The sequence below is a fragment of the Ranitomeya variabilis genome, chromosome 4, assembly GCF_051348905.1.
Source record: "Ranitomeya variabilis isolate aRanVar5 chromosome 4, aRanVar5.hap1, whole genome shotgun sequence".
Lineage (NCBI taxonomy): Eukaryota > Metazoa > Chordata > Amphibia > Anura > Dendrobatidae > Ranitomeya > Ranitomeya variabilis.
In genome coordinates, this window is record NC_135235.1 from 276,553,949 (window position 1) to 276,571,876 (window position 17,928).

A 17,928-nucleotide genomic window follows, 5' to 3' on the forward strand; every position below is an offset into this window, starting at 1 on the left:
TCTAGTTGTGATAGTATTAGGGGCTGCGGTCAGCAGAGCTCCCACTTCCCAGAGCTCGTCCTGTATTACTAGTTTGCTCATCTGGTCATTTCTAGTGCTCCTAACCACCAGTTCAATCATAACAGTCACGGTGGCTAGACCCGGTCCGTGACCCTGTTAAGGGGCGTCCAATGAAAGGTGTAGGTGGTGGTGCGTGGTGCAGGTCGCGGTGAATAACAAGGACACAGGGTTGCAGTCTCTTTACCTCTTTACTGAAGGCTTCAAGATCCTCAATCCAGAGTACGGTTAACAGGGCTGTCTGAGACCGGCCGGTCCGATGGCACCTCCAGAGTTTCCTTTGCAGGTGGAAATCTGTGCCTACCTTTTAGCGCCTGTGTGTTGTAGTACTTCCCTGCTGAGCACCACGGGATAGTCCTCACAACTGTTGTGTCTGTTTCTGATGTTCTTTCCCACAACTTATGTCTGTTCTGATGTTCTTCTCCGTCCCCCAGATGATATGGCTAGGATGCACCCGTATGACGGGTAGGCCTGGAGTTCTTCCGGGACCCTAGTGACGCCCCTCTCCCACAGTTGCCCCCTATGTCTGCTTAGGTGATTTAGGTGAGACAGCCAACCTATAATTAACTGTCCTGCCGTTGGTTTGAAGTAATGCTTGGAGCCCAATACTTCCTCGGCGTTCCGGCCACTGGCTACGCGCCTCAGTAGGATGTTGCCTCAATCTTACAGCACGACTCCTACTGGTGTTATCTCCTTTTTGCTATGATCTCGTTTCTCACTCTTCACAATAAACCTCGCTTCTTGTCCTTTCTTGAGATACCGCCGCGATGTAGTGCAGGCGCGGTTCCTTAATGTTCTGTCTTGTTCACTAGGCCTCTGTCAGGATCCCACCCCTGACAGGGACCCCCCTGAATCTTCCCCTGCAACACCCTCTGCCACAGGATGTTGCCTGGTTCCAACCCAGTCAGCTTCTGTCTAACTTTCTATCCAACCCCCAGTTTTACCAGATTGTGAGGAGTGGCCTAATACATAGTGCCCTTTGCTCCCCCTGGAGGCCAGACTATGAAGTGTATTGGTGTCTGTGATACCTGGTCAGGTGAACTCCTTAAGTGCCATCAGACGTACCATCACTCCCCTTAGCGGCGGAGCATCAGTACTGCAACTACCAGGACTCTGGGGCGCTGCACATCACCTATTGTGGATGGTGGATCCTGTGTTATCTTCTGTATATAGAGGTGTTATCAGTCATTGTACAGGAGGGGGAGGTGAGCTGTGACATCACCTATTGTGGATGGTGGATCCTGTGTTATCTACTGTATATAAAGGTATTATCAGTCATTGTACAAGAGGAGGAGGTGAACGGTGAGCTGTAACCACCTAATATGAATAGTGGATCCTGTGTTGTCAGCTCTGTGTAGAGGTATTAACTGTCATTATGACTAGAGATGAGCGGTGTTCGAGTCGAACTGTTCACCAATTTCAAATTCGAGCTGTTTTGGGCGATGTTCGAGTCGTTCGACGAACCCGAACAATTTGCTTAAAATTCGGCTGTTCGAGTTTCTGTTCGATAACTGTTCGTTCACCAAAAGCCTAGCTTGATTTGCACATTAAAACTGTTTATCATTGTTAATGGACTGTTTCAGTTTATAGTGGGCGGGGGATAGATCTGTGCTGAAATAACACCGATCTCCATTTCTTTTTTTCTTTCCCGCATTTACAGAGGGGCGGTGCAGTCTCTCAGCCTATCAGCAGTGCGCACACACACAGCAATGTGCATGTGATGCAGACATGCAAGGGCATGTGCCATTGGCTGTGTATGTCACATGTCACTCCTTGCCCAATGAGAACCAGCCATTTGCCCCGTCGTCACCATTTCCTCCCTGCTGCAGCTTAGTGTTAGACGGCACCGCTGTTGCTGTGGGCGCTATACAGTCAAAGAGTTTTTTTTGCCAGCAAATTTTCTGAGAGATAGGTTTAGGGAGTCGGGAGTTGGGACTATTTGTAATATCAGCCCTTTTCAGGGTAGGTTACGGCAGTTCATAGCACTGTTTGCCAGGCAGGTCTGAGCCAGTGCTGTGCAAGTGTTAGTCACAGCATTTGGTGTAATCTAGCTCAGCCAATCCTTTTGGGCTAGTAGCACTGTCTGATAGTCATCGGAGTAGCCCGCCTGTGAAGCTAGCTACACCGCCTGTGTATCTCAATTTTTACTGCATCTAACCCAGTAAATCGTTTTGGGGTTTTGGGCTTAGTAGCAGTGTCTGCACGTCAGCAGGGTAGCCCGCCTGTGAAACAAACTATACCGCCTGTGTATCTCTATTTTCACTGCATCTAATCCAGTTGATAGTTTTGGGCCTAGTAGCATTGTCTGCACGTCAGCAGAGTAGCCCGCCTGTGAAACAAACTATACCGCCTGTGTATCTCTATTTTCACTGCATCTAATCCAGTTGATAGTTTTGGGCCTAGTAGCATTGTCTGCACGTCAGCAGAGTAGCCCGCCTGTGAAACAAACTATACCGCCTGTGTATCTCTATTTTCACTGCATGTAATCCAGTTGATAGTTTTGGGCCTAGTAGCATTGTCTGCACGTCAGCAGAGTAGCCCGCCTGTGAAGCTAGCTACACCGCCTGTGTATCTCTATTTTCACTGCATCTAATCCAGTTGATAGTTTTGGGCCTAGTACCACAGTTTGGCCACTCAGTTCTGCTCGGTTTTCATCCATCGGTTGTTGTGCCAACAACTTCAGATACAGAGTTGGCAATTAAGCACTAAAATGAGTGGCAAAAGGCCTGCTGCTGGTGGAAAGGGGAATAGGCGTGTTGGAAAGGGAAAAAAAGGTTGTGTCCGTGAGGTAGGTGGTAAAGCAACAGAAACATCTGCAGAAGAAAGACCATCTTCCAGCCAAAGTAAGATGTCTACTTCTTTTCGTGGACAATCTGATATGATCCCTTTATTACGACCATCGCTACAAGCATCGCCAAAAATTCCAGATGAGGCACAAAAACAGCAGGTTCTTGAACGGATATCAAGTGCTCGTTCAAGTGGGCTCTCCTCCACGTCAACTTCAACATCACAACTACTCCAGTCCTCAGAGTTGTCACCCCAATCGCACTTGCTTCCTCACAGCTCCCAAGTCTCCAGCTGCCCGTCTGAGCATGGGGTAGCACACATGGTTGAGTCTGTAGAGCTGTTTACGCATACTATAGCCTGGGAATCAGAGGTCTGCTCCAGAGCTTCTGTGAATCCAGACGAGGAAATGATCTGCACTGATGCCCAGAATCTTTGTGAGTTGGATCCAGGCCCAGATGAAGAAGGTTCTGAGTATAATGTAGACCCTCGTTCCCAAACTGTAACTCCTGTTGGTGGAGACAATGAGGAAGATGATGATGAGACTGAGATACCTGATTGGAACGAAAACTTGACTTTTCGGTTGAGGCAGGAAGAGGTTGGCTCTGAGGACGACGGGTGTGAGAACACACAGGATGATGATGACGAGGTTGTAGACCCCACTTATTGTCAACCCCCAGTCCGCCAGTCCATGAGGTCAGCAGAGCAGGTGGAGGAGGATGCTAGTGACGAGTGTTGTGGATTCTGTTTGTGGGCTCCCTCTGGTGGTTACTGCTGGTACTGGGTGACTTTGGTGGGTTGCGGCCTTTGGTTTCCACCTGTCCATCAGAGGCTGGGTGTTTCCTATTTTACCTGGCCTTTCTGTCATTTCCCTTGCCGGCTATCAATGTATTCAGATGTGCCCTGTTTGGTTCCTGCCTACCTGCTCCCAGATCTTTCAGGATAAGCTAAGTGCTGATTTTCAGTTGTTTGGTTTTTTGTCCAGCTTGCTTATTATGTCTCTATGCTAGCTGGTAGCTCTAGTGGACTGAGGTTCTCCCCATGTGCCATGAGTTGGCACATGGGTTCTTGTAATCTCAGGATGGTTTTTTGATTAGGGTTTTTTTTTGCTGACCGCTCAGACCCCTTTTGTATCGTTCTGCTTTCTAGTTTACAGCGGGCCTCAATTTGCTGAACCTATATATATCATCTCTATGTGTGTGCCTTCCTCTCATTTCACCGTCAATACATGTGGGGGGCAACTGTACCTTTTGGGGTTCATTCATCTGGAGGCAAGTGAGGTCTTTATTTTCTCTGCAGTACTAGTTAGCTCTTAGGCTGGTGCGTGGCGTCTAGAACCAACGTAGGCACGCTCCCTGGCTATCTCTAGTTGCGTTTGTCAGGCGTAGGGCAGCGGTCAGCCCAGGTTCCATCACCCTAGAGCTCGTCCGATATTTTGTATTACTTTGCTTGTCCCTTGCTATCCCTAGCCATTGGGATTCATGACAGTATAGCCGGCCCACAAAGTGTTAATTGTTTGGGCTGAAGCAGGAGAAAAAGAAGTGTTTAAGGGAAATTTTTTTTTTTTTTTTTCCCTGCAGAGTTTTGCTGCCTAGCCCTTAATTGCTGTCTAGCTGCTTCTTACCTCCTCTTAACCCTTGAATGGCTCTGATATTAGCTGTTTAACATGGATGTCCAGAGTTTGGCTTCCAGCCTGAGTAATCTCGCGGCAAAAGTTCAAAACATACAGGATTTTGTTGTTCACACTCCCATGTCTGAACCTAGAATTCCTATTCCAGAGTTCTTTTCTGGAGATAGATCTACCTTCCTGAATTTCAGGAACAATTGTAAATTGTTTCTTTCTTTAAAATCTCGCTCCTCTGGAGACCCTGCTCAACAGGTCAAGATTGTAATATCTTTCCTGCGGGGCGACCCTCAGAATTGGGCATTTGCATTGGCACCAGGGGATCCTGCATTGCTCAGTGTGGATGCGTTTTTTCTGGCATTGGGATTGCTCTATGAGGAACCCAACCTGGAGATTCAGGCTGAAAAGGCTTTATTAGCCCTCTCTCAGGGGCATGATGAAGCGGAAATATATTGTCAAAAATTTCGGAAATGGTCGGTGCTTACTCAGTGGAATGAGTGCGCCCTGGCTGCAAACTTCAGAAATGGTCTTTCTGAGGCCATTAACGATATTATGGTGGGGTTCCCTACGCCTACAGGTCTGAATGAGTCTATGGCTATGGCCATTCAGATTGATCGGCGTTTACGGGAGCTCAAACCCGTGCACCAGTTGGCGGTGTCTTCTGAACAGGCACCTGAGACTATGCAATGTGATAGAATTCAGTCCAGAAGTGAACGGCAAAATTATAGGCGGAAAAATGGATTGTGTTTTTATTGTGGTGATTCAGCTCATGTTATATCAGCATGCTCTAAACGTACAAAAAGGGTTGATAAATCTTTTGCCATTGGTACTCTGCAGCCTAAGTTCATTTTGTCTGTGACTCTGATTTTTTCACTGTCTTCCATTTCCGTCGATGCCTATGTGGATTCGGGCGCTGCCCTGAGTCTTATGGATTGGTCATTTGCTAAACGCTGCGGTTTTAGTCTGGAGCCTCTGGAAGTTCCTATTCCTCTGAAGGGAATTGACTCTACACCATTGGCTATGAATAAACCGCAGTATTGGACACAAGTGATTATGCGCATGACTCCCGTTCATCAGGAGGTGATTCGCTTCCTTGTACTGTATAATTTACATGATGTACTAGTGCTTGGTCTGCCATGGTTACAAACTCATAATCCTGTCCTGGACTGGAAAACAATGTCTGTGCTAAGCTGGGGATGTCAGGGGGTTCATGATGATGCACCTCCGATTTCAATCGCTTCATCTACTCCTTCTGAGATCCCTGCGTTTTTGTCTGACTATAGGGATGTTTTTGAGGAGCCTAAGCTCAATTCGCTCCCTCCTCATAGAGATTGTGACTGTGCTATAGAATTGATTCCTGGCAGTAAGTTCCCTAAGGGTCGTTTATTTAATCTGTCACTGCCAGAGCATACTGCTATGCGGAATTATATTAAGGAGTCCTTGGAAAAGGGACATATTCGTCCATCTTCGTCCCCTCTGGGAGCAGGTTTTTTTTTTGTGGCAAAAAAAGATGGTTCCCTGAGGCCTTGTATAGATTATCGCCTTCTGAATAAGATTACAGTCAAATATCAGTATCCATTGCCATTATTGACTGATTTGTTTGCTCGCATTAAGGGGGCTAGGTGGTTCACTAAGATAGATCTTCGCGGTGCGTATAATCTGGTGCGGATAAAACAGGGTGATGAGTGGAAAACCGCATTTAATACGCCTGAGGGCCATTTTGAGTATTTGGTAATGCCTTTTGGACTCTCCAATGCTCCGTCAGTCTTTCAGTCCTTTATGCACAATATTTTCCGTGAATATCTGGATAAGTTTATGATTGTGTATTTGGATGATATTTTGGTGTTTTCTGATGACTGGGAGTCTCATGTTCTACAGGTCAGGAAGGTGTTTCAGGTTCTGCGGGCCAATTCTCTGTTTGTGAAGGGCTCAAAATGTCTCTTCGGAGTCCAGAAGATTTCTTTTTTGGGGTACATTTTTTCTCCTTCTACTATTGAGATGGATCCCGTCAAGGTTCAGGCGATTTGTGACTGGACACAACCTACATCTGTTAAGAGCCTTCAGAAGTTCTTGGGGTTTGCTAATTTTTATCGTCGGTTCATTGCTAATTTTTCCAGTATTGTTAAACCTTTGACTGATTTAACTAAAAAGGGTGCTGATGTTGCTGATTGGTCTCCTGCGGCCGTGGAGGCTTTTCAGGAACTTAAGCGCCGGTTTTCTTCTGCTCCTGTGTTGTGTCAACCAGATGTTTCACTTCCTTTTCAGGTTGAGGTTGATGCTTCCGAGATTGGAGCGGGGGCGGTTTTGTCACAGAGAAGTTCTAATGGCTCGGTGATGAAGCCATGTGCATTCTTCTCTAGAAAATTCTCGCCCGCCGAGCGCAATTATGATGTGGGTAATCGGGAGCTTTTGGCCATGAAGTGGGCATTTGAGGAGTGGCGTCATTGGCTTGAGGGTGCTAAACATCGTGTGGTGGTCTTGACTGATCACAAGAATCTCATTTACCTTGAGTCTGCCAGGCGTTTGAATCCTAGACAGGCTCGTTGGTCGTTGTTTTTTTCTCGTTTCAATTTCGTGGTTTCATACCTGCCAGGTTCAAAGAATGTGAAGGCAGATGCTCTTTCCAGGAGTTTTGTGCCTGACTCTCCTGGAGACTCTGGGCCTACTGGTATCCTTAGGGATGGGGTGATATTGTCCGCCGTATCCCCAGACTTGCGACGTGCATTGCAGGAGTTTCAGGCGGATAAACCTGATCGTTGTCCACCAGAAAGACTGTTTGTTCCGGATGATTGGACCAGTAGAGTCATCTCCGAGGTCCATTCTTCTGTGTTGGCTGGTCATCCTGGAATATTTGGTACTAGAGACTTGGTGGCCAGGTCTTTTTGGTGGCCTTCCTTGTCTAGGGATGTGCGTACCTTTGTGCAGTCTTGTGAAGTGTGTGCTCGAGCTAAGCCTTGCTGTTCTCGGGCCAGTGGGTTGTTGTTATCCTTGCCCATCCCGAAGAGGCCTTGGACGCACATTTCCATGGATTTTATTTCTGATCTCCCGGTTTCACAGAAAATGTCCGTTATCTGGAGTGTGTGTGACCGCTTTTCTAAGATGGTTCATTTGGTGCCCTTGCCTAAGTTGCCTTCCTCCTCTGAGTTGGTCCCTTTATTTTTTCAGAACGTGGTTCGTTTGCATGGGATTCCGGAGAATATCGTTTCTGACAGGGGATCCCAGTTTGTGTCTAGATTTTGGCGGACGTTTTGTGCCAAGATGGGCATTGATTTGTCTTTCTCGTCTGCATTCCATCCTCAGACGAATGGCCAGACGGAGCGAACTAATCAGACCTTGGAAACTTATTTGAGGTGTTTTGTTTCTGCTGATCAGGATGACTGGGTTGCTTTTTTGCCACTGGCCGAATTTGCTCTTAATAATCGGGCTAGTTCTGCCACGTTGGTCTCTCCTTTTTTTTGTAATTCGGGGTTTCATCCTCGTTTTTCCTCTGGTCAGGTGGAGTCTTCGGATTGTCCTGGAGTGGACGTGGTGGTGGACAGGCTACATCAGATTTGGAATCAGGTGGTGGACAATTTGAAGTTATCTCAGGAGAAGACTCAGCAGTTTGCTAATCGCCGTCGCCGCGTGGGTCCCCGACTTCTTGTTGGGGATTTGGTGTGGTTGTCTTCTCGTTTTGTCCCTATGAAGGTCTCTTCTCTTAAGTTCAAGCCTCGGTTCATCGGTCCTTATAGGATCTCGGAGATTCTTAACCCTGTATCTTTTCGTTTGGATCTCCCAGCATCGTTTGCTATTCATAATGTGTTCCATCGGTCGTTGTTGCGGAGGTATGAGGTGCCCGTTGTTCCTTCGGTTGAGCCTCCTGCTCCGGTGCTGGTGGAGGGAGAATTGGAGTATGTTGTTGAGAAGATCTTGGATTCTCGTGTTTCCAGACGCAAACTCCAGTATTTGGTTAAGTGGAAGGGTTATGGTCAGGAGGATAATTCCTGGGTGGTCGCCTCCGATGTTCATGCGACTGATTTGGTCCGCGCCTTCCATAGAGCTCACCCTGATCGCCCTGGGGGTTCTCGTGAGGGTTCGGTGACCCCTCCTCAGGGGGGGGGGTACTGTTGTGGATTCTGTTTGTGGGCTCCCTCTGGTGGTTACTGCTGGTACTGGGTGACTTTGGTGGGTTGCGGCCTTTGGTTTCCACCTGTCCATCAGAGGCTGGGTGTTTCCTATTTTACCTGGCCTTTCTGTCATTTCCCTTGCCGGCTATCAATGTATTCAGATGTGCCCTGTTTGGTTCCTGCCTACCTGCTCCCAGATCTTTCAGGATAAGCTAAGTGCTGATTTTCAGTTGTTTGGTTTTTTGTCCAGCTTGCTTATTATGTCTCTATGCTAGCTGGTAGCTCTAGTGGACTGAGGTTCTCCCCATGTGCCATGAGTTGGCACATGGGTTCTTGTAATCTCAGGATGGTTTTTTGATTAGGGTTTTTTTGCTGACCGCTCAGACCCCTTTTGTATCGTTCTGCTTTCTAGTTTACAGCGGGCCTCAATTTGCTGAACCTATATATATCATCTCTATGTGTGTGCCTTCCTCTCATTTCACCGTCAATACATGTGGGGGGCAACTGTACCTTTTGGAGTTCATTCCTCTGGAGGCAAGTGAGGTCTTTATTTTCTCTGCAGTACTAGTTAGCTCTTAGGCTGGTGCGTGGCGTCTAGAACCAACGTAGGCACGCTCCCTGGCTATCTCTAGTTGCGTTTGTCAGGCGTAGGGCAGCGGTCAGCCCAGGTTCCATCACCCTAGAGCTCGTCCGATATTTTGTATTACTTTGCTTGTCCCTTGCTATCCCTAGCCATTGGGATTCATGACAGACGAGTCTGATGATGAGGTAACAGTGCACCTTCCTGGACAGAGACGGAGTACTGGAAGAACGTCAACAATTCATCCTCAACCCCAATTGTGCCTCAGACCAGAAGTCGTGGTGGCTCTTCAGGTCGCACGGGCTCTAAGCCTTGCATAGCCTGGGCATTTTTTGACATCGCAAAGGATGACCCAACTCATGTTGTCTGTAAGATTTGTCAACAAAATCTCAGTAGAGGCCAAAAAATCACTAGCTTGAGTAGTTCATGCATGAACCGTCACATGGATATGAGGCATAAGTTGCAGTGGGAAGCTCACTGTGCTACAATGCCTAGTGGGCCGGGTCAACCACCATCTGCCCCATCAAGTGCATCCGGGTCCTCTTCATCCTCTGTGACTGTGGGGACAGCAGTCACACATGGTTTTGGAAGCAGACCTTCCACCTCTTTACCCGCAACAGCCAGTGTGATTGGCAGGTCGTCAGGACATTTGCAAGTGGAAACACCTGCTGCTGTTGAGCGCTCTCCGACATCGACACCACATATTGATCAAGGCAACATAACATCTCCACCTGCACCTTCCTCACAGACCAGTAGCTTGCCGGGGACACCCTACTCAACTCCATCTAAGCACGGCAGCCAGCCCTCAGTCCCTCAGATGTGGACAAGTAAAAGACCATTTCCTCCTAGCCATGACAAAGCTAAGAGGTTGAATTTCTCCATCTGCAAGCTGTTGGCTACAGAAATGCTGCCTTTCCGCCTGGCAGACGCAGAGGATTTTCGAGACCTTATGTCCGTCGCAGTGCTCCAGTACCAGATGCCCAGTCGCCACTACTTTTCAAAGAAAGCTGTGCCTGCGCTACACCAGCATATCGCACACAACATCACCGCTTCCTTGTAAAACTCTGTGTGTGACAGGGTGCATTTCATCACAGACACTTGGACGAGTAGACATGGACAGGGGCATTACATGTCTGTCAGGACTCTGAACATTTTTTACCTTTTGTGCATTACTGCCCTTTTCCAACATGGCGTCTTTGGTCTCATGTGCACTTGTCTTCCTGCTATAAAACTCCACCCCAGCCTTCAGTCTGTGCTAGATTACTCTGCTCTGCATCCAGCTCCTGATTACTCCCTGGCCTTGCACCTGCACCTGCTCCTGTGAACCTGTGTTGGAGATCCTGCCACTCTGCTCTGAGTTCCTGCTGCATACACCAGTGTTCAGTAATCCTCCTTCATCTGCTGCTCGTGTTACTTCCATCTGCATTTGTTGGACATGTAAGCTGTTTGTTGCTCTGCAAAACCTGAGACTGTTAACCAGGCCTCCCTGGTTGAGCTAAGATATGATTTGAACTGCCTTATAGCATATCTATCTGTGTCTGGACTAAGCCAAGGATCTATTTGTGTCAAGTTTCCTCAAGAATAACTGTGTTTCATAGACTTTCTGTTTGTTTGCATCAAGTGTTGTGGACTTGAGTTTCTCTCTGCACCTGTTTGAAACACTGTGTGATAATATAAACTTTACCACTGATAAAACTGTGTCCTGTTGTCTTGTTCCACACAAAGAGTCTCCTGAATTATCCCCTATAATTGTTACAATGTCGGTGACTGGGCACTGGGTAACTACGGCGACATCAGGAGAAGGTGCTGCTATCCAAGTCTTGCCGTCCCCACGAGTTGCTCGTCAATCCTCTGTATCTAGAAGTTCCTCCACTGCTTCTGCCTCCTCAACCTCCTCTCGGTCCTCCACCTGCACCCAAAGCCTGTCTGGTAATGCCACCCACGTTGTAACTGTGCAGAAGGAATCCTGCTCTCCTCCTCACTATGCTGTCACCAGGGCTCAATGGTATCAGGCAGTGTTTACATTGAAATGTCTGGGAAATGTGAGTCACACAGCTGAGGAGTTGTGGTCAGCTCTGGAGACCGAGTTCCATCAATGGTTGTCTCCACTCAACCTGCAGCCAGGGAAGGCCGTGTGTGACAATGCTGCAAACCTGGGTGCAACCCTTCGCCGGGGCAATGACACACACGTGCCTTGTATGGCTCACGTTTTGTACCTGGTTGTCAAGCAATTTTTATCCCACTATCCCGGACTAGATGGGCTTCTGCAGAGGGCACGGTCGCTGTGTGCTCACTTCCGCCGTTCGCATCCCGCAGCTCGATGACTTGCATCTCTACAGAAGTCGTTGAGCCTGCCAGTTCACCGGCTGAAATGCGATGTGTCCACATGGTGGAATTTAACTCTGCACATGTTGCAGCAACTGTGGCAGCACCAACGAGCCCTGGTGCAATACGTAATGACGTATAGCCTGGGCCAACGAGATAAAGAGATGGGGCAAATCACGCTGCAGGAGTGGTCTCAGATCAGGGACCTATGCACCCTTCTGCACAGTTTTGAAATAGCAACGAAGATGTTTAGTGCTGACGATGCCATTATCAGCATGACCATTCCGGTGATTTACATGCTGGAGCACACCTTACACAGTGTTCGGAGTCAGGTGGTGGAACAAGAGGAGGAGGAGGAGGAGGAACAGGAGGAGTCGTATGCGGAAGGGATCATATCTCCAAGGTCAAGAAGGTTGGCAGCACCAAGGCGGCTGGGGGAGAGGGATTACCAAGGGTGCATGGTAGCAGCCAAACTGTTGAGGAAGGTGCAGGAGGCGAGGAAGAAGTGGAGGACGAACTGGCGCTGGGAAAGGAAGACTGATCAGATGAGGGAGACCTTGATCAAATTTCTGTTGTGCGAGGTTGGGGGGAGAGGGCAGACGATGGAAGCATGATTCTCACCTCGCCACCACCAAGACAACAAGGAATTGGTCCTCCTGGATGCACAAGACACATGAGTGCCTTCTTGCTGCACTACCTGCAACATGACCCTCGGATTGTCAGAATCCGAAGTAATGCCGACTACTGGGTTGCCACACTCTTAGATCCCCGGTACAAAAGCAAATTTGGCGAAATAATTCCTGCCATAGAAAGGGATTCACGCATGCAGGAGTAACAGCAGAGACTGTTACTGAATCTAACATCTGCTTTTCCACAAAACACAAAAATTCACACGTAGTGAATCTCTGAGTTCTAACTTGCCAACCATGGGACTATCGAGTCATCACTCAAACCATAACAGTAACATCGTATGTGGTGGTAACAGCAATTTTTTCCAATCGTTTCAAGATTTTTTTAGACCAACCTTTGCAAGGCCACAGGAGACAAGAAGTCTGAAGCACAGCCAATGCCTAGAGAGGATGGTACAAGAGTATCTCCAAGTTAACATCGATGCCATGACTGTGGAACTGGACCCTTGCTCATTTTGGGCTTCCAATCTTGAAAAATGGCCTGAGCTCGCCACTCACGCCTTGGAGATCTTGTCATGCCCCGCAGCCAGTGTTCTCTCTGAACGTGTGTTCAGCGCTGCTGGTGGTGTGCTGACAGATAAGCGCACGCTAGGGTTGAGCGAAACGGGTCGGCAATTTTCAGAAGTCGCCGACTTTTGGCAAAGTCGGGTTTCATGAAACCCGACCCGACCCCTGTGTGGGGTCGGCCATGAAGTCGGCGATCTTCTGAATCTGGAATCGGAATTCCGATATCGATTCCCGATATGTTTAAGATATCGGGAATTGGTATCGGAATTCAGATTTAAGTGTAAAATAAAGAATTAAAATAAAAAATATCGCCATACTTACCATCTGACGGGCCCTGGTACTAACCGGGAACCTTCCTTCCTTAGAATCAGCCTTCCAGGACCTCGCGGTGATGTCGCGGCTTGTGATTGGTCGCGCGGCCGCCCATGTGACCGCTCGCGCGACCAACCAGAAGCCGCGACGTCACCGTGACGTCACCGAAGGTCCTGGAAGGGCTGATTCTTAGGAAGGAAGGCTGCCGGAACGAAGCCGAGGGTGAGTATATTCCTATTAGGTATATACTCACCCTCGGACACGCCCTGCTTCTTTCCGGCAGCCTTCCTTCCTAAGAATCAGCCCTTCCAGGACCTTCGGTGACGTCACGGTGACGTCGCGGCTTCTGATTGGTCGCGCGAGCGGTCACATGGGCGGCCGCGCGACCAATCACAAGCCGCGACGTCACCGCGACGTCACCACGAGGTCCTGGAAGGCTGATTCTAAGGAAGGAAGGTTCCCAGTTAGTACCAGGGCCCGTCAGATGGTAAGTATGGCGATATTTTTTATTTTAATTCTTTATTTTACACTTAAATATGGATCCCAGGGCCTGAAGGAGAGTTTCCGCTCCTTCAGACCCTGGGAACCATTGGAAACCCAATGCACTGCATTGGGTTTCGAGTTTCGGCCGACCCCGACCCCGACTTTTTTATAGGATCAGCCGATTTCACTCGACCCGACTTTTGAAAAAGTCGGGTTTCGTGAAACCCGACCCGATCCTATAAAAGTAAAGGTCGCTCAACCCTAGCGCACGCGACTGTCCAGTGACAATGTAGACAGACTAATGTTCATCAAGATGAACAAATCCTGGATCCGCAAGGACTTTTCTACCCCTGTGTCATCTTGGGGAGACTAAAAGCTTGATGATTTTTGAAAATCACCTCACCAACCATTTTAAAAAACTATGGCGAAATTGATACCACTTAAGTGGTGTCTGTTGCTGAATTTTTGGAAAAGATGGAGACTTTTTGATTTAGTCTCCTTGCTGAGTTTTACATGACGTTGCCATCGTCAATTCCAGGTGGGTGGGGTCATCTGCAGAGTTGTTTACTCATACTATGGCCTGGGATTCAGAGGTCTGCTCCAAAGCTTCAGTGTCTGCTAGTCAGCAGAGTAGCCCAGCCACCCACCACCTGTTTACCTAAGTACTATTTTTAACAGCATCTGGCCCAGGAAATCCTTTGGGGCCTAGTAGAATTTGGTGCTACTCAGCAGCGTACTTCACCCATGAAGCAAGCTACACCGCCTGTTTACCTAACTACTATTTTGTAACGGCATCTAGCCCTGGAAATCCTTTTGGGCCTAGTAGAATTTAGTGCTACTCAGCAGCGTACCCCACCCATGAAGCAAGCTACACCGCCTGTTTACCTAACTACTATTTTGTAACGGCATCTAGCCCAGGAAATCCTTTTGGGCCTAGTAGAATTTGGTGCAACTCAGCAGTGTACCCCACCCATGAAGCAAGCTACACCGCCTGTTTACCTAACTACTATTTTGTAAAGGCATCTAGCCCAGGAAATCCTTTTTGGCCTAGTAGAATTTGGTGCAACTCAGCAGCGTACCCCACCCATGAAGCAAGCTACACCGCCTGTTTACCTAACTACTATTTTGTAACGGCATCTAGCCCAGGAAATCCTTTTGGGCCTAGTAGAATTTGGTGCTACTCAGCAGCGTACCCCACCCATGAAGCAAGCTACACCGCCTGTTTACCTAACTACTATTTTGTAAAGGCATGTAGCCCAGGAAATCCTTTTTGGCCTAGTAGAATTTGGTGCAACTCAGCAGCGTACCCCACCCATGAAGCAAGCTACACCACCTGTTTACCTAACTACTATTTTGTAATGGCATCTAGCCCAGGAAATCCTTTTGGGCCTAGCAGAATTTGGTGCAACTCAGCAGCATACCCCTCCCATGAAGGAAGCTACACCGCCTGTTTACCTAACTACTATTTTGTAACGGCATCTAGCCCAGGAAATCCTTTTGGGCCTAGTAGAATTTGGTGCAACTCAGCAGTGTACCCCACCCATGAAGCAAGCTACACCGCCTGTTTACCTAACTACTATTTTGTAACGGCATCTAGCCCAGGAAATCCTTTTGGGCCTAGTAGAATTTGGTGCAACTCAGCAGTGTACCCCACCCATGAAGCAAGCTACGCTGCCTGTTTACCCAACTGCTATTTTGTAACGGCATCTAGCCCAGGAAATCCTTTTGGGCCTAGTAGAATTTGGTGCAACTCAGCAGCATACCCCACCCATGAAGCAAGCTACACCGCCTGTTTACCTAACTACTATTTTGTAATGGCATCTAGCCCAGGAAATCCTTTTGGGCCTAGTAGAATTTGGTGCAACTCAGCAGCATACCCCTCCCATGAAGGAAGCTACACCGCCTGTTTACCTAACTACTATTTTGTAACGGCATCTAGCCCAGGAAATCCTTTTGGGCCTAGTAGAATTTGGTGCAACTCAGCAGCGTACCCCACCCATGAAGCAAGCTACGCCACCTGTTTACCTAACTACTATTTTGTAACGGCATCTATCCCAGGAAATCCTTTTGGGCCTAGTAGAATTTGGTGCAACTCAGCAGCGTACCCCACCCATGAAGCAAGCTACATCGCCTGTTGATCTAATTACTAATTTTTAACTGATCTAGCCCAGGAAATCGTTTTGTACCTAATAGCATTTTGTGCTACTCAGCAGAGTACCCCACCTATGAAGCAAGCTACACCGCCTGTTTACCTAACTACTATTTTTAATGGCATTTGGCCAAGGAAATCCTTTTGGGCCTATTAGCAATTTCTGCTACTCAGCAGAGTACCCCACCCATGAAGCAAGCTACACCGCCTTCTTTCTTTCTCAATCTAACCCCTCGGCTCTGGGGTGTCCACTCTCCCTCCTGCTCTCTCCTTCTCACAGGTGGACTACCGTGTGTTTTCACACTGTGGCGAATCTTTTGGGCCCAGGCATAAGAAGTCGTCGAGGTAATGGATAATATGTGCCGCCTTACAAACGTCCATGATGACACATTCGAGGAAGCAACTAAACACCTCAAATAGTGAGCTGGATATGGAGCACCCCATGGGCAAACAGTGATCTATGTAGTATGCCCCTTCACAGAAGCAGCCCAATGGGAGGACACTATTCGGAGGCACAGTTAGTAACCGGAATGCCCCCTCAATGTCTGTTTGGCCATTAGGGTGCCCATTCCCAACTTCTTGACCCACCTGATTGCCTCGTCAAAGGAGGTACAGTACATAGTACTGTACTTGGTTCCGTGTCGATGTTGTCGCTTACTGACCTGCCCCTTGGAAATGACAAATGGTGGATTAGTCTGAATGTATTGGGTTCATTTTTTGGCACAACTCCCAACGGGGGTACCACTACGTCTTCTAAGGAAAGTGTTCTGAATGGACCCGCCGCCATTCTACCTACAGATATATTTTTTTTTTTGTCAAGACATCTGTATGTTGGTAGAGTGAGTTTAGATTTTTACTCCAGCCTTTCTTAACTTTAGAAGGGCATGACATGCCTATATCTGTGTCTCCTCCTCCTTTTACTCCTCCACCTCTTTTCTTTTCGCATGACTATGTGTAGTTGTGACTTTTCCTTGTGTTTGTTGTGTCTTCTGAGCAGTTTGTCAGCTTTTGGACACCTTTTAAGGTGTTTTCTATGTGTTTTCCATGTGTTTGTATTTGTTTGTGTTTGCCTGCCATTGGTTTCAATAGGGTTTGACGGTGTTCGTCGAACAGTTCGACGAACAGTTCGGCGAACATCTCCCTGTTCGACGAACCGAACCGAACCCGAACACTAGGGAGGTGGCTCATCCCTAATTATGACCCAATCTGCAATAATATTTGGAATGCTGAAAAGTGTTTGTAATGAACAGGATATAAGAGACTAAAATAGCCCAGGTGACCAGTGTCAACATTGCAACATTTCTATATTTCTCTACACAGATTGTGATATGAAAAATATAAATTGGCATACCACAACAACAACAATAAATATTATAAAATCCTGATTTAAACAATAGGTTTTTCGCTCATTATTTATTTTCTTTGAAGTACAGTGATAGCAAATCAATATAATGAAAAAGGGGTTTATCTACAGATGCTTATCTCTCCGGTCGTGTGGATCGAGGCTTTGCTCCAATGCTCGGCAGGAGGTTGCTCTGCACTGATGAGGGCCAATTGATCTAAACAGATCTCACATCATAACATTTGCAATAAATGGTATACATTGTCTTTTAGTAACAAGTAAAAAGGAGAAGTGAGATCCCAGCCTGCTGTCTGCTGTCCTTATCTACTTAGTTGACATTTCGATTGACAGTAACATCTTTCAGGTCATTAACAAGGAAAAACATGGTTTGTGATGAAGAGATATCACAGCGCCGGTTTCCTTATAACCATTTTATTATTATTTTTTCTTTATTTCCAGCTGATGTTTGTTCCTTGCTTTACTCCTGCTTGTTAATTTTAACTAGATCAGTTTGCAAGACGCTAGAGGTGAAAGAGACAGATGAAAAATAGAAGACTAATCAAATCCAGCTCTCGTTAGACAAGGACAGAAGCTCTCGTAACCGCACAGATAAATCGAGCGCCGGGTCACAATGCGCTGATCCATTGCAGTTATGGTGGCACTATTTTAAGACCGCGCACCGGTGTGTGGTGGAAGGTTCTGCAGTTAAAGTTAATTACAACATAACCTTTCAGTAAAAGATCTTGGTAACCTTGGGCACAACACTGATTTTTTAAGAAGCAAAAATACATCTTCACTTGGAGGAAGAGTAATCATTCATCTCACAAATTCTGCCATGCTCACTTTTGTCTGGAAATAAAATCCTAAAAATATACAACAAAGCAATGAGAAATATGTGGCTGCATGTCAATTATTTTTATATTTAATGGTGTTTTATACTTATTTTATTAATTGACATTCTTGTATTGGA

At 47.2% G+C, this 17,928-nt stretch overlaps 1 long non-coding RNA gene across 2 annotated transcripts in view; it reads left to right on the forward strand.

Moving 5' to 3' along the window:
* LOC143768818 (uncharacterized) overlaps positions 1-17,556 on the forward strand; it is a 32,703-nt gene extending 15,147 nt beyond the window's left edge. For both annotated transcript variants that reach the window (XR_013214046.1, XR_013214047.1), the window contains one exon: positions 17,464-17,556. This is a non-coding gene — a long non-coding RNA (uncharacterized LOC143768818). The remainder of the gene's footprint in view (positions 1-17,463) is intronic.
* Positions 17,557-17,928: the final 372 nt, after the last annotated feature.